The following is a 19,881-nucleotide window of genomic DNA, read 5'->3' as shown; positions in this document are numbered from 1 at the left end:
GCTCCTTGGAAGGAAAGTTATGACCAACCTAGACACATATTAAAAAGCAGAGACATTACTTTGCCAACAAAGGTCCGTCCAGTCAAGGTTATGGTTTTTCCAGTAGTCATGTGTGGATATGAGAGTTGGACTATAAAGAAAGCTGAGCACTGAAGAATTGATGCTTTTGAACTGTGGTGTTGGAGAAGACTCTTAAGAGTCCCTTGGACTGCAAGGAGATCCAACCAGTCCATCCTAAAGGAAATCAGTCCTGAATATTCATTGGAAGGACTGATGTTGAAGCTGAAACTCCAATACTTTGGCCACCTGATGTAAAGAGCTGACTCACTGGAAAAGACCCTGATGCTGGGAAAGATTGAGGGCAAGAGGAGAAGGGGGACGACAGAGGATGAGATGGTTGGATGGCATCACCGACTCAATGGACATGAGTTTTGGTAAACTCCGGGAGTTGGTGATGGACAGGGAGTCCATGGGGTCACAAAGAGTGGGACACGACTGAGCGACTGAACTGAACTGAACTTATATAGACCAACATGTCATCTCCAAATAGGGATTTTCCCCCCTTCCTTTCCAACATGTATGCCTATTATTTCATTTTCTTAAGTGGCTAGGGCTTTCAGTACTGGGTTGAATTAAGAGTGGTGAAAGGAGACATCCTTGCCTTGCTCCCAGTCTTAGGGGAGGAAAGCAATTAGGATGGATGATGTTAGTTGCAGGGGTTTTATAGATGTTCTTTACCAACTTAAGGAAATTCCCCCTCTTTTCCTAGTTTTCTAAATGAATGTGTGGTTCTGTGCTCAATGTTATGTGGCAGCCTGGGTGGGAGGGGAGTTTGGGGGAGAATGGATACATGTATATGTATGGCTGAGTCCCTTTGCTGTTCACCTGAAACTATCACAACATTGTTAATCAGTTATACCCCAATACAAAATAAAAAGTTTTAAAAAATGAATGTGTGGTTAATCTTGTCAATGCCTTTTTTTGCATAAATTGATACAATCATGATTTTTTTAGTATGTTAATGTGGTGGATTACACGGATTGAGTTTCAAATGTTGAACCAGCTGCAAGGATTGATTGATGCAGATCCTTGGAATAAACCCTACTTGGTTATGGAGTATAATTCTTTTTATATATTGCTAAATTCTTTCTAAGCTTTTAAAATTGGAGTATAGTTGCTTTACACTGCTGTGTCAGTTTCTGCTGTACAGCAAAGTGAGTCAGCCATTCATACATATGTATATCCCCTCTTTTTAAAATTAATTAATTAATTTGGCTGCACAGAGTCTTAGTTGCAGCATGCAAATTCTTGGTTGCAGCATGTGGGATCTAGTTCCCTGACCAGGGACCTAACGTGGACCCCCTGGCTATGACCTGGAGTATAGCCACTGGACCACCAGGGAAGTCCCTGTATATCCCCTCTTTCTTGGATTTCCTTTCTGTTTAGATCACCACAGAGCACCGAGTTGGAATCACCCAGGAGTGGGATTGCTGGGTCATATAGTATGTATTGCTGATTTCTATTTTCTAATATTTTGTTGTGGATTTTTACATCTATATTCATGAAAGATATTGATCTGTAGTTTATTTTGTATTGTCTTTGGCTATTGTGTAAGGCCTAGCCTCATAAAATGAATTGGGAAGTGTTCCCTCCTATTTTCTGAAAGAGATTATATAGAATTGTCATTAATACTTCTTTATTTTTTTGGTGGAACTGTCCAATGAAACCACCAAAACTGAATATTTCTTTTGGACAAACTTTTAGTTACATAATCAATTTTCTTCGTAGGAATCTGTCTATTTCATTTAGGTGTCAACATTTATTTTATTTTTTAAAGGTTTTTAAAAATTTCTTTATTTTGGCCATGCTGGGTCTTCATTGCTGCACAGGCTTTTCTCTAGTTTGAGCAGGGGCTACTCTCTAGTTGCAGTGCATGGGCTTCTCATTGAGGTGGCTTCTCCTGTTGTAGAATACAGGCTCTAGGGCACACAAGTTTCAGTAGTTGTGGCTCCTGGACTCTAGAGCACAGGCTCAACAGTTGTGGTGCATGGGCTTAGTTGCTCCACGGCATGTGGGATCTTCCCAGATCAGGGATCAAACCCATGTCTCCTGCACTGGCAGGCGGATTCTCTACCACTGAGCCACCAGGGAAACCCTTAGTCCAGTTCAGTTCAGTTCAGTCACTCAGTCGTGTCCAACTCTTTGCAACCCCATGGACTGCAGCATGCCAGGCCTCCCTGTCCATCACCAACTCCCGGAGTTTACCCAAACTCATGTCCATTGAGTCGGTGATGCCATCCAACCATCTCATCCTCTGTCGTTCCCTTCTTCTCCTGCCTTCAATCTTTCCCAGCATCAGGGTCTTTTCCAATGAGTCAGCTCTTCTCATCAGGTGGCCAAAGTATTGGAGTTTCAGCTTCAACATCAGTCCTTCCAATGAATATTCAGGACTGATTTCCTTTAGGATGGACTGGTTGGATCTCCTTGCAGTCCAAGGGACTCTTAAGAGTCTTCTCCAACACCACAGTTCAAAAGCATCAATTCTTTGGCACTCAGCTTTTCTTTATGGTCCAACTCTCACATCCATACATGATTACTGGAAAAACCATAGCTTTGACTAATGGACTTTTGTTGGCAAAGTAATGTCTCTGCTTTTTAATATGCTGTCTAGGTTGGTCATAACTTTTCTTCCAAGGAGCAAGTGTCTTTTAATTTCATGGCTGCAGTCACCATCTGCAGTGATTTTGGAGCAAAAAAAATAGTCTCTCACTCTTTCCATTGTTTCCCCATCTATTTGCCATGAAGTGATGGGACTGGATGCCATGATCTTAGTTTTCTGAATGTTGAGTTTTAAGCCAACTTTTTCACTCTCCTCTTTCACTTTCATCAAGAGGCTCTTTAGTTTTTCTTCATTTTCTGCCATAAGGGTGTGTCATCTGCATATTTGAGATTATTGATATTTCTCCCAGCAATCTTGATTCCAGCTTGTGCTTCATCCAGCCCAGCATTTCACATAATGTACTCTGCATATAAGTTAAATAAGCAGGGTGACAATATACACAGCCTTGATGTACTCCTTTCCTGATTTGGAACCAGTCTGTTGTTCCATGTCCAGTTCTAACTTGCTTCTTGACCTGCATACAGATTTCTCAGGAGGCAGGTCAGGTGGTCTGGTATTCCCATCTCTTGAAGAATTTTCCACAGTTTGTTGTGATCCACACAGTCAAAGGCTTTGGTGTAGTCAATAAAGCAGAAGTAGATGTTTTTCTGGAACTCTCTTGCTTTTTCAATGATCCAACAAATGTTGGCAATTTGATCTCTGGTTCCTCTGCCTTTTCTAAATCCAGCTTGAACATCTGGAAGTTCACAGTTCATGTACTATTGAAGCCTGGCTTGGAGAATTTTGAGCATTACTTTGCTAGCATGTGAGATGAGTGCATTTATGTGTTACTTTGAACATTCTTTGGCATTGCCTTTCTTTGGGATTAAAATGAAAACTGATCTTTTCCAGTTCTGTGGCCACTGCTGAGTTTTCCAAATTTGCTGGCGTATTAAATGCAACAGTTTCAGAGCATCATCTTTTAGGATTTGAAATAGCTCAACTGGAATTCCATCACCTCCACTAGCTTTGTTCATAGTGATGCTTCCTAAGGCCACTTGACTTTGCATTCCAGGATGTCTGGCTCTAGGTGAGTGATCACACCATTGTGGTTATCTGGGTCATTAAGATCTTTTTTGTATAGTTCTGTGTATTCTTGCCACCTCTTCTTAATATCTTCTGCTTCTGTTATCTCCATACCATTTCTGTTCTTTATTGTGCCTATCTTTGCATGAAATATTCCCTTGGTATCTCTAATTTTCTTGAAGAGATCTCTAGTCTTTCCCATTCTATTGCTTTCCTCTATTTCTTTGCATTGATTGCTGAGGAAGGCTTTCTTATCTCTCCTTGCTATTCTTTGGAACTCTGCATTCAAATGGGTATATCTTTCCTTTTCTCCTTTGCCTTTAGCTTCTCTTCTTTTCTCAGCTATTTGTAAGGCCTCCTCAGACAACCATTTTGCCCTATTTTTGCATTTCTTTTTCTTGGGGATGGTCTTGATCACTGCCTCCTATACAATGTCACAAACCTCCATCCATAGTTCTTCAGGCACTCTGTCTATCAGATCTAATCCCTTGAATCTATTTGTCACTTCCACTGTATAATCATAAGGGATTTGATTTAGGTCATACCTGAATGGTCTAGTGGTTTTCTCTACTTTCTTTAATTTAAGTCTGAATTTGGCAATAAGGAGTTCATGATCTGAGCCACAGTCAGCTCCCAGTCTTGTTTTTGCTGACTGTATAGAGTTTCTCCATCTTTGGCTGCAAAGAATATAATCAATCTGATTTTGGTATTGACCATCTGTTGATGTCTACCTGTAGAGTCTTCTTTTGTGTTGTTGGAAGAGGGTGTTTGCTATGACCAGTGCGTTCTCTTGGCAAAACTCTGTTAGCCTTTGCCCTGCTTCATTCTGTACTCCAAGGCCAAATTTGCCTATTACTCCAGGTATCTCTTGACTTCTTACCTTTTGCATTCCAGTCCCCTATAATGAAAAAGATATCTTTTTTTGGGTGTTAGTTCTAGAAGGTCTTATAGGTCTTCATAGAGCTGTTCAACTTCAGCTTCTTCAGCATTACTGGTTGGGGCATAGACTTGGATTACTGTGATATTGAATGGCTTGCCTTGGAAACGAACAGAGATCATTCTGTTATTTTTGAGATTGTACCCAAGTATTGTATATTGAACTCTTTTGTTGACTATGATGACTACTCCATTTCTTCTAAAGTATGCTTGCCCACAGTAGTAGATATAATGATCATCTGAGTTAAATTCACCCATTCCATTTCATTTTAGTTCACTGATTCCTAAAATGTCAATGTTCACTCTTGCCATCTCTTGTTTGACCACTTCCAATTTACCTTAATTCATGGACCTAACATTCCAGGTTCCTATGCAATATTGTTCTTTACAGCATCGGACTTTACTTTCACCACCAGACACATCCACAACTGGGTGTTGTTTTTCCTTTGGCTCTGGTCTCTTCATTCTTTCTAGAATTATTTCTCCACTGTTCTCCAGTAGCATATTGGGCACCTACCAACCTGGGGAGTTCATTTTTCAGTGTCCTATCTTTTTGCCTTTTCATACTGTTCATGGGGTTCTCAAGGCAAGAATACTGAAGTGGTTTGCCATTCCCTTCTCCAGTGGACCATGTTTTGTCAGAACTCTCCACCATGACCCGTCCATCTTGGGTGGCCCTACATAGCATGGCTCATAGTTTCATTGAGTTAGACAAGGCTGTGGTCCATGTGATCAGTTTGATTAGTTTTCTGTGATTGTGGTTTTCATTCTGTCTGCCCTCTGATGGATAAGGATAAGAGGCTTATGGAAGCTTCCTGATGGGAGAGACTGACTGTGGGGGAAACTGGGTCTTGTTCTGATGGGCAGGGCCATGCTCAGTAAGCAACAGTTAGAACTGGACATGGAACAACAGACTGGTTCCACATCGGGAAAGGAGTATGTCAAGGGCTGTATATTGTCACCCTGCTTATTTAAATTATATGCAGAGTACATCATGAGAAATGCTGGGCTGGATGAAGTGCAAGCTGGAATCAAGATTGCCAGGAAAACTATCAATAACCTCAGATATGCAGATAACACCACCCTATGGCAGAAAGTGAAGAAGAACTGAAGAGCCTCTTGATGAAAGTGAAAGAGGAGAGTGAAAGAGTTGGCTTAAAACTCAACATTCAGAAAACTAAGATCATGGCATCCAGTCCCATAACTTCATGGCAAATTGATGGGGAAACAATGGAAAGAATGAGAGACTATTTTTTTTTTTTTGGCTCTGAAATCACTGTAGATGATGATTGCAGCTATGAAATTAAAAGATGCTTGCTCCTTGGAAGAAAAGTTATGACCAGCCTAGACAGCATATTAAAAAGCAGAGACATTACTTTGCCAACAAAGGTCCATCTAGTCAAAGCTATGGTTTTTCCAGTAGTCATGTATGGATGTGAGAGTTGGACTATATAAAGAAAGCTGAGCACCGAAGAATTGATGCTTTTGAACTGTGGTATTGGAGAAGACTCTTGAGAGTCCCTTGGACTGCAAGGAGATCCAACCAGTCCATCCTAAAGGAAATCAGTCCTGAATATTCATTGGAAGGACTGATGTTGAAGCTGAAACTCCAATACTTTGGCCACCTGATGAGAAGAGCTGACTCATTTGAAAAGACCCTGATGCTGGGAAAGATTGAAGGCAGGAGGAGAGGGGGACGACAGAGGATGAGATGGTTGGATGGCATCACAGGTTCAATGGACATGAGTTTGAACAAACTCCGGGAGTTGGTGATGGACTGGGAGGCCCGGTGTGCTGCAGTCCATGGGGTTGCAAAGAGTCAGACAGGACTGAACTGAACTGATGCTCAGTAAATCTTTAATCCAATTTTCTGTTGATGGGTGGGGCTGTGTTCCCTCCCTGTTGTTTGACCTGAGGCCAAACTATGGTGGAGGTAATGAAGAATGGTGACCTCCTTCAAAAGGTCCTGTGCACGCACTGCAATTGTAATTGTCAAATTTTCCTCCAAAGAGAGAAGACCAGCCAACATTCCCACTGACCATGTGTAAGGGCAACTATTTCTCTACTAACCTTTTGTTCTTCAAAGAGCTGCCTTAATTACTTAATTAGCTAATAATTTAACAAGATCATTCTAGAAATCTTTCTCTGTATTCAGGCCATAGTACTGCCTCCGGAAGGGAAGTTACCATCTAGGAAGCATTTCCAATTACTTCAGAAATTACCCCTCTTTGCATCTCATCCAAGGCCTCTGGCCTAATACTAAATTGGTTTTATGGGGAACAGTGCCATGGCAAGGTTCCAATGTGGTAGTCTTTGCTCTGCTGAAACATTTCATAAGCATAGTAAATTCATTACAGGCCTTTGGGGGCTTAGCTCCTTTGGGACTAGGATTACATCTAAAACATTTCAAGATAGTAATTTTTTTTTTTAGCAAAGTTAGGCATGTTACTCTTTTGTAACCTCAACAGAATGCTTTTCTCTCAAAAGGATATGACATTCACATGGCCTAATGGGTCATTTTGGTGTCTCAAAGCTTTGCCCCTTCTAACTTAATAATGTGAAAATATGCTAGGTCTGCTGTAAGAGCTTAGAATGAGTAAGGTAGTAATCAATGTGAACTGAATTAAAACAATACAAAAATTGATGTATGATGTATGTGTATATGGGAGTAGGTTTATAGTGAGTATAGTGACTATCTGGGTATGAATCCTAGTTTTGTCACCTACCAGCTGTAACATCACAGGTAAGTTACTTTTTCTGGCCTTGTCTACAAAGCAGAGTAATATTAGTATTTTCCTCATAGGACATTAGGAGGATTACAAGAATTAATTTGAATAAAGCATTTAGAACTATGCTTAACACACAGTACACTCTCAACAAAGATAAACAATTATTATGTTTTCATGAGCCAGTATTTTTTCTTTTTTTTGGGCAAAGTGTGTTAATTAACATAATCAAAGCTCTGTGAGATGATATCCTGGTAGATGGTAGGGTGTTTTACAGTATAAGGTGCCTTCTCCTATCAAAACCTATAAATATCCTAAGAAGCTATTCCAAAAGCAAAGAGAAGGAAGTCACACATATAGAGATACATTAAACAGCAATGAACAATTGTCTATAAAAGACAGTTCATGCAGGAACTCAGAAATCACCACTGTGGTAGAAACTCCACTGTAACCTTTTATTCCAGATATTTGTCAGTGGAGGTTATTTACTCTCATCAGATATGTGAATGGGCTATTTGGAGGGGTTAGGGCGAGGGTCACAGCTGGAAGCTGGAAGGAATTGACTGAAAACAGGAAAGTGTAAATAAACAGGGGTCAAAGCTCACAGACAGGCTGAGAAAGAGGGACTACAAGACAAGTGGATTTTGCACAAGGTTTACGTGTCTATCTGCCTTTAGGCTGTGAGCAATGTGAGGGGAGGGACCCCATGTGTTAATCATCTCTCTAGGCTGAAGATGATTCAGTAAATATTTACTGATGGTACTAAGTGGAATTAAAATTAAATGGGCCAAGAATGGTGTTAAGGATTCTGAAGCAAGCAGGAGAGAACAGGCAGAATGGATTCCTGCAGTGTTTGGGAACAGTGGCCCTGAACGCATCAGAAACAGATGGATACATGGAATTGGCAAAACACTGTTAGAAAAAAAAAAGGCAACAAAACATTGCAGAAAATTTGGATAAACTATTTCTAATCATATCTCACTAGTAACAACTACAGTCATTTTTGTTTATTCCCTTGTAGTGGTTGTGATGCCATATGTATATTACTTTTCATTCTTAATTCATTCAACAAATGTTTATGAACATATGTGCCAGGCATGTTCTATACATGGTTGTACAAGGTTTCAATCATAATTTTGTAGCCTGCCTCTCCATTTACTGTAGCATAAGCCAGGATTTCTCCCCTGTGTTTTGCTGAGCACAAGCCGCCCCATGAGAAAAAGTTTCCATGATCAATAACCTGGGGTGGGATGGGGAGGGAAGTGGGAGGGAGATTCAAGAGGGAGGGGCATATGTATACCTATGGCTGATTCAGGTTGATGTTTGGCAGAAACCAACACAATTCTGTAAAGCAATTATCCTTCAATTAAAAATAAATAAATTTAAAATTAAAAAAAGAAGACTTGGGAACACTGCAATCTAGAGTTCTTCTCTTGACAGTTCACAACTCAGCTTCCTTTCTTGGTTGTTCCTTTTTTGCTGGGTATCTAAACACAGGACAGCCCCAGGGCTCATCCTGGGTCTTCTTCTCTATTTTCTTTTGCTTCATAGGTGAACTCATCCAATCTTAAGGTATTAAACCATCAGTGTCCTAAGAGAACTCCTAAATTTCTTCAAGCCCCAACCACTGCCCTGAACTGCTTATCTGTATATCCAGCTGTCCACTGGTATCACCCCTTGAATGTCTAATAGGCAATTCAGATTCAATATATATAAAGCATAATCTTGGTCCCTCCCAACTCCACTCTTTGTCAAGTCTTCACCATCCTAATAAACAGTACCACCATCCATGCAGCTGCTGAAGCCTCAAACCTAGGAGTTTTTTAATCATGATTTTTTTAAAAATTGAAGTATAGGTCATTTACAATGTTGTGTTAGCTTCAGGTATACTGCAAAGTGATTCAGTTTATATATAAACATATATACATATATATACATAGTTTTTCAGATTCTTTTTCAGTATAAGTTATTACAAGACATTGAATATTGCTCCCTGTGTTACAGTAGGTCTTTGTTGTTTATCTATTTTATATATAGTAGTGTGTGTGCTTAGTCGTGTCCAACTCCTTGCAATCCCATCCAACCCTATCAGCCTCCTCTATCCATGGGATTTTCCAGGCAAGAATACTGCCATTCCCTTCTCCAATACATCATAGTGTGTACATGTTAATGCCAAACTAGGAGTCATTCTTGATTTCTACTTTTCACTTGTCATCCACTTCCAAGTCACCAGAAAGTCTAGTTGTCCCAATATTCAAAATATAGCCCAAATGCTTCCATTTCTCCCCATGTCCTTGGTTGCTACCCTTCCCCAAGCTGCTGTCCTCTCTGCCCGGCTTGAGGCAGTAATCTCCTCACTGGTCCTCTGTGTTCATTCTTGCTTCACTCCACTCTATTCTCTACAGAGCAGCCAGAACAGTTTTGAAAACAAATCAAATAATGTCAGTGACTCTCCTAAAACCTCCAAGGGCTTTCCTTTGTTCTTAGGATCCCAACTCCTTAGCTTGGTCACTCTGCTTCACTCACTCTCTCCCAATCATGCCAGGCTTCTTTCTATTCTTTGAAAACAACAAATTCTCTCCCTCATCCAGGTCTTTGCATTTGCTGTTCTCCTGCCTGGAAGATTCTCCTTTCAGGCTCCTTGAGGTCACTCCAAAAGGCACCTTCTGTTACCAACCCATCTAGAGTAGCTCTTCTCTCTCTATTCCCATCTCCCATGTCACCCTGTTATTTCCCTGCACAACACTTGCTGAAATCTCAAGGAATTTGGCATACTTACTTATATTTTGCCTCTTCTGATTGGAATATAAGCTTCATGGGGTCAGGGATCTTGTGTCTCTGTTCACTGCTATATTCCAAACAGCTGGGTGTCTGACATATCCAAAAAATACTTGCTGAATGAATAAATGTGTAATAAAAGCCCTGAGAAGTCCGAGATTGCTACTAAAGAACCCTTTAAAATTTGGTATTAAAAAAGACCTATTATGCCCACTCTCTCCAGTATTACTCAGTATAGTTTTGGAAGTTCTAGCTATGGCAATCAGAGAATAAAAAGAAATAAAAGAATAAAGAAAATAAAAGAATAAAAAGGAATCCAGATTGAAAAAGAAGAAGTAAAACTCTCACAGTTTGCAGATGACATGATATTATACATGGAAAACCCTAAAGATACTATCAAAAAATTACTAGAGCTAATCAGTGAATTTAGTAAATTATAGGATACAAAATCAATATACAGAAATCACTTGCATTTCTATACACTAATAATGAAAAATCAGAAAGAGAAATTAAAGAATCAATCCCATTTACTATTGCAACAAAAATAATAAAATACCTGGGAATAAACCTACCTAAGGAGACAAAAGAGCTGTATATAGAAAACTATAAGACACTGATGAAAGAAATCAAGACAACATAAACGGATGGATATTCCATGTTCCTGGGTTGGAAGAATTAATATTGTGAAAATGACTATACTACCAAATGCAATCCACAGATTCAATTCAATCCCTATCAAATTGCCAATGGCATTTTTCGCAGAACAAGAACAAATAATTTCACTATTCATATGGAAACACAAAAGACTCTTAATAGCCAAAGAAAGAAGAATGGAGCTGGAGGAATCAACCTTCCTGACTTAGACTATACTACAAAGCTATAGTCATTAAGACAGTATGGTACTGGCACAAAAACAGAAATATAGAGCAATGGAACAAGATAGAAAGCCCAGAGATAAACCCACACACCTATGGACACCTTATCTTTGACAAAGGAGGCAAGAATATACAATGGAGAAAAGACAGTCTCTTCAGTAAGTGGTGCTGGGAAAACTGGACAGCTATGTGTAAAAGAATGAAATTAGAACACTTCTTAACACCATACACAAAAATAAACTCAAAATGGATTAAAGACCTAAATATAAGACCAGAAACTATAAAACTCTTAGAGGAAAACATAGGCAGAACACTCTATGACATAAATCACAGCAAGATCCTCTATGACCCACCTCCTAGAGTAATGGAAATAAAAACAAAAATAAACAAGTGGGACCTAATTAAACTTAAAAGCTTTTGCACAGCAAAGGAAACTATAAACAAGGTGAAAAGACAACCCTCAGAATGGGAGAAAATAATAGCAAATGAAACAACTGACAAAGGATTAATTTCCAAAATATACAAGTAGCTCATGCAACTCAATACCAGAAAAACAAAAAACCCAATCAAAAAGTGGGCAAAAGACCTAGACAGACATTTCTCCAAAGAAGACATACAGACGGCTAATAAACACATGAAAAGATGCTCAGCATCGCTCATTATTTGAGAAATGCCAATCAAAACTGCAGTGAGATATCACTGCACCAGTCAGAATATCGTACACCAGTCAGAACAGCCATCATAAAAAAATTGCAAACAATGAATGCTGGAAAGTGTGTGGAGCAAAGAGAACCCTCTTGCACTGTTGGTCAGAATGTAAATTTACACAGCTACTATGGAGGACAGTGTGGAGATTCCTTAAAAAACTAGGAATAAAACTACCATATGACCCAACAATCCCACTACTGGGCATATACCCTGAGGAAACCAGAATTGAAAAGACACATGTACCCAATGTTCATTGCAGCACTATTTACAATAGCTAGGACATGGAAGCAACCTAGATGTCCATTGGCAGATGAATGGATAAGGAAGTTGTGGTACATATACACAATGGAAATATTACTCAGCTATAAAAAGGAATGCATTTGAGTCAGTTCTAATGAGGTGGATGAACCTAGAGCCTATTATACAGAGTGAAGTAAGTCAGAAAGAGAAAAACAAATATCATATACTAACACATATATATGGAATCTAGAAAGATGGTACTGATGAACCTATTTGCAGGGCAGCAGGGGAGACACAGACATAAAGAACAGACTTATAGATATGGGGGTAGGGGAAGAAGAGGGTGGGATGAAAGGGGAGAGTAGCATGGAAACATGTACACTATCATATGTAAAATTCTTAAAGAGATGGGAATAGCAGACCACCTTACCTGCCTCCTGAGAAATCTGTATGCAGGTCAAGAAGCAACAGTTAGAACTGGACATGGAACAACAGACTGGTTCTAAACTGGGAAAGGAGTACATCAAGGCTGTATATTGTCACCCTGCTTATTTAACTTATATGCAGAGTGAAAGTGAAAGTCACTCAGTTGTGTCTGACTCTTTGTGACCCCATGTGGACTATACAGTCCATGGAATTCTCCAGGCCAGAATACTGGAGTGGGTAGCCTTTCCCTTCTCCAGGGGATCTTCCCAACCCAGGGATTGAACCCAGGTCTCCTGCATTGCAGGCAGATTCTTTACCAGCTGAGCCACAAGGGAAGCCCATATGCAGAGTACATCATGCAAAATGCCAGGCTGGATGAAGCACAAGCCAGAATCAAGATTGCCAGGAGAAATATCAATAACCTCAGATATGCAGATGACACCACCCTTATGGCAGAAAGTGAAGAGGAACTAAAGAGCCTCTTGATGAGGGTGAAAGAGGAGAGTGAAAAAGCTGGTTTAAAACTCAACATTAAAAAAACTAAGATCATAGCATCCAGTCCCATCACTTCATGGCAAATAGATGGGGAAACAATGGAAACAGTGAGAAACTTTATTTTCTTGGGCTCCAAAATCACTGCAGATGGTGACTGCAGCCATGAAATTAAAAGATGCTTGCTCCTTGGAAGAAAAGCTATGACAAACCTAGACAGTGTATTAAAAAGCAGAGACATCACTTTGCTGACAAAAGTCCATATAGTCAAAGCTATGGTTTTTCCAGTAGTCATATATGGATGTGAGAGTTGGACCATAAAGAAGGCTGAGCACCAAAGAATTGATGCCTTTGAACTGTGGTGTTGGAGAAGACTCTTGAGAGTCAAATCAGTCAATCCTAAAGGAAATCAATCCTGAATATTCATTGGAAGGACTGATGCTGAAGCTGAAGCTCCAATACTTTGGCCACCTGATGCGAAGAGCCAACTCATTGGAAAAGACCCTGATGCTGGGAAAGATTGAGGGCAGGAGGAGAAGGGGATGACAGAGGATGAGATGGTTGGATGGCATCACCAACTCAATGGACATGGGTTTGGGTGGACTCCGGGAGTTGGTGATGGACAGGGAGGCCTGACATGCTGCATTCCATGGGGTTGCAAAGAATCAGACAGGACTGAGCAACTGAACAACAACTATATGTAAAATAGATGGCCAGTGGGAATTTGCTTTATGACACAGGGATCTCAGATCAGGGTTCTGTGACAACATAGAGGGGTAGGACAGGCTGAGAGGTGGGAGGGAGGTCAAGACGGAAGGGACATATGTATACCTATGTCTGATTCATGTTGATGTATGGCAGAAACCAACACAATATTGTAAAGCAGTTATCCTTCAATTAAAAATAGATAAATACGAATGTTTAAAAAATAAATAGCATACTAAAAAAGGCCTATTAGTAATGTCTTATGTCTTTTGGGAAAAAAAACTTCAAGAAGTGCTAGAAGTATTTTTTTTTGTTCACGTTACAGTTTAATGGGGTGAAAATAACAGAATTTTCAATTCAGATAGATATGTACTCAAATCTTGGTTCTGCGCCTCACTAGCTGTGTGATCTTTGGCAAGTTAATTTGCTTCTCTGAGATTTATTTTCTGCATATTTTAATGACAGTAACAATAAAAGACTTTGGAGGTAGCTGCATTAAACTAGATAAAGTAATGCACTTAGTATAATACATGTTAAGACATATCACTAAATAAATGTTAGTTTCCTTCCTTCCCATTATCATAATTATGATTTTTACTTAGTGGTGCTTAACAAAGTTTATTCAATGGTTTCCCTGTTAAGGGATACTTGAGTCACTTCCAGATTTGTTCATATAACCTTTCCTTCCTTTGCATGATTTTCCTAGCATAGATTCCCAGAAGTAAGATTACTAAGATGGCATGAGCATTTACAATTTCCTGATGCATATTGCCAGATTTTATTTTAAAGGGATTGTGTTTATTCATAGCATCAGCAGCAAGTAACTCCAGGCTTCAATTTGGTACTCTTTCCAGCCTGACATATTGTGATTTCTTCTGCCTCCCCTCAATTTTTGCTACTATGATAGGCAAAAAATGGCCATTCAGTTTTTTAAATTTTGTATGTCTTATCTCATTAAAAAAAAGAGTATGCATTTCCCCATATGTTTGCCTTCTAATGGGCTTCCCTCATAGCTCAGCTGGTAAGGAATCTGCCTGCAATGCAGGAGACCCTGGTTCGATTCCTGGCTTGGGAAGATCCCCTGGAGAAGGGATAGGCTACCCACTCCAGTATTCTGGCCTGGAGAATTCCATTGACTGTATAGTCCATGGGGCCACAAAGAGTCGGATACACTGAGCAACTTTCACTTTTACTTTGCCTTCTAATAGTATTCCCATCTGTTTGTGCCTTCACTTATTTTCCTCTCACGTAAGCACATTCTTGTCATGGGTGCAAAGACCCAGAATGGTAGCTCTCAGACCTGCTTGCAATGCCTCCTCTGGAGCAGGGGTGAATAGGAGTTGGTGCTGCGGTCCACTCCCTTTGAAAATTTGGCAGCTTCTTCTCTCTGGTTTGCCGCCTGCCCTATCTCTTTCCTATGCTCCTTTTCCTGCAGCTTTGGTCTTAAATTTGGTGCAACTCAGAATTGTATCCTGAGTCTTTAAAAATGTTCTTATTGTAAAATATAACACACAGACATGCATACAGAAAAGTGTTTAAAACAAATGTATAGTTTATTTGTATGCTTGTAATAATAGCTATAAGCAAACACCAGTGTGACCACTACTCAGTATCCAAAGCTAGAACTTTGCCAGCACCCTAGAAGCCTCTCCTGTGTCCTCACGTATTACAGTTTCAGTTCAGTTCAGTTCAGTCGCTCAGTCGTGTCCGACTCTTTGTGACCCCATGAACCACAGCATGCCAGGCCTCCCTGTCCATCACCAACTCCCGGAGTCCACCCAAACCCATGTCCATTGAGTCGGTGATGCCATCCAACCATCTCATCCTCTGTCGTCCCCTTCTCCTCCTGCCCCCAATCTTTCCCAGCATCAGGGTCTTTTCAAATGAGTCAGCTCTTCACATCAGGTGGCCAAAGTATTGGAGTTTCAGCTTCAACATCAGTCCCTCCAATGAACACCCAGGACTGATTTCCTTTAGGATGGACTGGTTGGATCTCCTTGCAGTCCAAGGGACTCTCAAGAGTCTTCTCCAACACTGCAGTTCAAAAGCATCAATTCTTCGGTGCTCAGCTTTCTTTATAGTCCAACTCTCACATCCATACATGACTACTGGAAAAACCATAGCCTTGACTAGATGGACCTTTGTTGACAAAGTAATGTCTCTGCTTTTTAATATGCTGTCTAGGTTGGTCATAACTTTCCTTCCAAGGAGTAAGTGTCTTTTAATTTCATGGCTGCAATCACCATCTGCAGTGATTTTGGAGCCCAGAAAAATAAAGTCTGACACTGTTTCCATTGTTTCCCCATCTATCTGCCATGAAGTGATGGGACCAGATGCCATGATCTTAGTTTTCTGAATGTTGAGCTTTAAGCCAACTTTTTCACTCTCCTCTTTCACTTTCATCAAGAGGCTGTTTAGTTCTTCACTTTCTGCCATGAGGGTGGTGTCATCTGCATATCTGAGGTTATTGATATTTCTCCCGGCAATCTTGATTCCAGCTTGTGCTTCCTCCAGCCCAGTGTTTCTCATGATGTACTCTGCATATAAAGTTAAATAAGCAGGGTGACAATATACAGCCTTGATGTACTCCTTTTCCTATTTGGAACCAGTCTGTTGTTCCATGTCCAGTTCTAACTGTTGCTTTCTGACCTGCATACAGGTTTCTCAAGAGGCAGGTCAGGTGGTCTGGTATTCCCATCTCTTTCAGAATTTTCTACAGTTAATTACAATCTACCCTTTCTCTTATAAGGAGTATTCTCTTAACTTTATAACAGTTTCCTTGCTTCTTTTACAAATCCTTTTTTTTTTATCATCTATCTACGTATCCCTAAGCAAGAGTTTGGTTTTGTTTATTTTTGTACTTTATCTAAATGGAATCATACTATATGTGTTCTTTTGTGCCTTACTCTGTTGTGTTTGTTTGTTTTTAGGGTGCCTGGCATATGGGATCTCAGTTCCCTGACCAGGTATTGAATCTGTGCCCTCTGTACTGGACTGAACTGAACTCCTGTACTGAAAGCACAAATTCCTAATCACTGGACCACCAGGAAAGTCCCCTGTGCCTTACTTCTTTTGATCAACTTTATATCTGTATGTTCCATACATGTTCTTGCATATGGTTATAGTTTAATTGTCATTGCTGTATATATTCCACAGTTTATTCATTTTGCATTTGGTGGTTCCAGTTTGGACTGTTATATGCAATGCTGCTATGTATTTTCTGTATATATTTTGGGAAAGATAGGCACACATTTCTCTAAGATACATAGCTAGGAGTGGAATTGCTGGGTCCTGGGGGACGTGTACCTTGAACTTAAAGAGATAATTACAAACTATTTTCCAAAGTGGTTGAACCAATTCCAATTCCCACTAGGGGTGTATAATAGTTTCTATTCCTATACCTCTTCCTCAACCCTTTTAATTGTCAGACTTGAAAATGTTTTCCCATAAGATTTAGGAAACTATTATACATAGAATCTCTTCTTGATCTTTTCTGCTTCTATTAGGTCTTTACCATTTCTGTCCTTTATTGTGCCCATCTTTGGATGAAATGTTCCTTTGATATTTCCAGTTTTCTTGAAGAGATCTCTAGTCTTTCCCTTTCTGTTGTTTTCCTCTATTTCTTTGCATTGTTCATTGAAGAAGGTCTTTTTTCTCTCCTTGCTATTCTCTGGAACTCAAGATGGAGATCAAGAAGAGATGGAAAGAATACACAGAAGAACTGTACAAAAAAAGATCTTAATGACCTGGATAACCATGATGGTGTAGTCACTCACCCAGAGCCAGACATTCTGGAGTGTGAAGTCAAGTGGGCCTTAGGAAGCACTGCTCTCAATAAAGCTAGTGGAGGTGATGGAATTCCAGCAGAGCTATTTAAAATCCTAAAAGATGATGCTATCAAAGTGCTGCACTCAATATATCAGCAAATTTGGAAAACCCAGCAGTGGCCACAGGACTGGAAAAGGTCAATCCTCATCCCAGTTCCCAAGAAGGGCAGTACTAAAGAATGTTCAAACCACTGAACAGTTGCACTCATCTCCCATGCTAGTAAGGTTATGCTCAAAATCCTGCATGCTAGGCTTCAGCATTACATGAACCAAGAACTTCCAGATGTCCAAGCTGGGTTTAGAAAAGGCAGAGGAATCAGAGATCAAATTGCCAACATTTGCTGGATCATAGAGAAAGCAAGGGAATTCCAGAAAAACATCTACCTTTCATAGCGTAGTTTCATTGACTACACTAAAGCCTTTGACTGTGTGGATCATAACAAACTGTGGAAAACTCTTAGAGATGGGAATATCAGACCATCTTACCTGTCTCCTGAGAAACCTGTATGCTGGTCAAGAAGCAACAGTTAGAACCTTGTATGGAACAACTGACTGGTTCAGGATTGAGAAAGGAGTACAACAAGGCTGTTTATTGTCACCCTGTTTATTTAACTTATATGCAGAGCACATCATGAGAAATGCTGGGCTGGATGAGTTACAAGCTGGAATCAAGATTGCTGGGAGAAATATCAACAACCTCAGATATGCAGATGATACCACTCTAATGGCAGAAAGTGAAGAGGAACTAAAGAATCTCTTGATGAGGGTGAAGAAGGACAGTGAAAAAGTCAACTTAAAAATAAACAACTTAACTTAGTTTTCTGTACAGCAGAAATTAACACAACATTGTAAATCAACTACACTTCAATAAAATAAAATATATTTTGTAGTCTGGTAGGTGTGAAATGGTATGTTATTGTGTATATGTATGTTTTACAGCTTTATTGAGGTATAACTGATGTACACCAAACTATATGTATTTAAAGTGACAGTTTGACGAGTTAACATCAGTGAAACCAGAACAACAATCAATATAATAAACATAATCATCACCTCCGAAAGTTCCACTGCCCCTTGGTAATCTATCGTCCCTTAATCTTCATTTGTCTCTTAGATGAGGTTAAGCACATTTTAATGATTATTGGATATTTGGAGTTCTTTTATAATGAGTCTATACAAGTCCTTTACCCATTTTTCCTATTGAGTTTTCTTTTTATTACTAATTTGTAGGAGTTCTTTGTGTATTCTGAGTGCCAGTCTTTTGTTGGTTGTATGTGTTGCAAATATCTTTTCTTTTACTGTGGCTTTCATTTTCACTCTTTAAATGGTTTCCTAGTTTTAAAATAGTTGAATTTTATCAATTTTCCTTGGTTAGTGGTTAGTGGTTTTGTATCTTATTTAAGGAATCTTTCTCGACTTTGAGGCATGAATATATTTTCCTTCATTATCTTCCAAAAGCTTTATATTCTCGCTGTTCATATTTAGGTTTTTGTCTACTTGGAACCAATTTCTTAGTATGGTGTGAGGCTCATTTTTTATCATGTGAAATAAATAACTGAATGGTAGGCTTCTAAGTATTTATTGAACCCTTACAGCAACAAATAAAAATAAAGAATGAAGAAATACGAGAGATATTTATGTGGTAGAATCTGCAAAGCTTATTGAATGTAGCTTATTGAATGTAAGAAGAGACATCTATGAAGGTGTCCAGGCCCCTGGTTCATGCAAATGAGTGGATGATGAAATGATTCACTGAGGAATGAACCATAAGAAGAAGGGCAATAGGTGTGACTGAGACAGCCCAGGGAAAATTTGTAAAGGAGAAGGAGAAGAAGGGCTGAAATACAGGCCTGAGGACTCCAACTCAAGAATGGAGGCTATTGAGAACAGCATGGAGGTTCCTTAAAAAACTAAAAATATAACTACCATTTGATCCTGCAATCCCATTCCTGGACATAAATCCAGAGGAAAACTTGGTCTGAAAGGAAACACACACTCCAATGTTCATTGCAGTGCTGTTTACAATTGCCAAGACATGGAAGCAACCTAAATATCCATCAACAAAGGGATGGATAAAGAAGATGTGGTATATGTATACAATGGAATATTACTCAGCTATTAAAAGAATGAAATAATGCCATTTGTAGCAACATGGATGGACCAAGAAATTGTCATGCTGAGTGAAGTAAGTCAGACAGAGAAGGAGAAATATCATATGACATCCCTTATATGTGGAATCTAAAAATAAATGATACAAATGAACTTATTTACAAAACAGAAAGAGACTCACAGACTTAGAGAATGAACTTATGGTTGCCAGGGAAAGGATGGGGGAAGGGATAGTTAGGGAGTTTGGGATGGACATGTACACACTGCTATATTTAAAATGGATAACCAACAAGGACCTACTGTATAGCACATGGAACTCTGCTCAATGTTATGTGGCAGCCTGGATGGGAGGGGAGTTTGGGGGAGAATGGATA

Source organism: Odocoileus virginianus, unplaced genomic scaffold (genome assembly GCF_023699985.2).
Source record: "Odocoileus virginianus isolate 20LAN1187 ecotype Illinois unplaced genomic scaffold, Ovbor_1.2 Unplaced_Contig_28, whole genome shotgun sequence".
In the NCBI taxonomy this organism is placed as follows: Eukaryota; Metazoa; Chordata; class Mammalia; order Artiodactyla; family Cervidae; genus Odocoileus; species Odocoileus virginianus.
The sequence above is the reverse complement of the archived record's forward strand: the minus strand, read 5'-3'. Positions refer to the sequence as shown.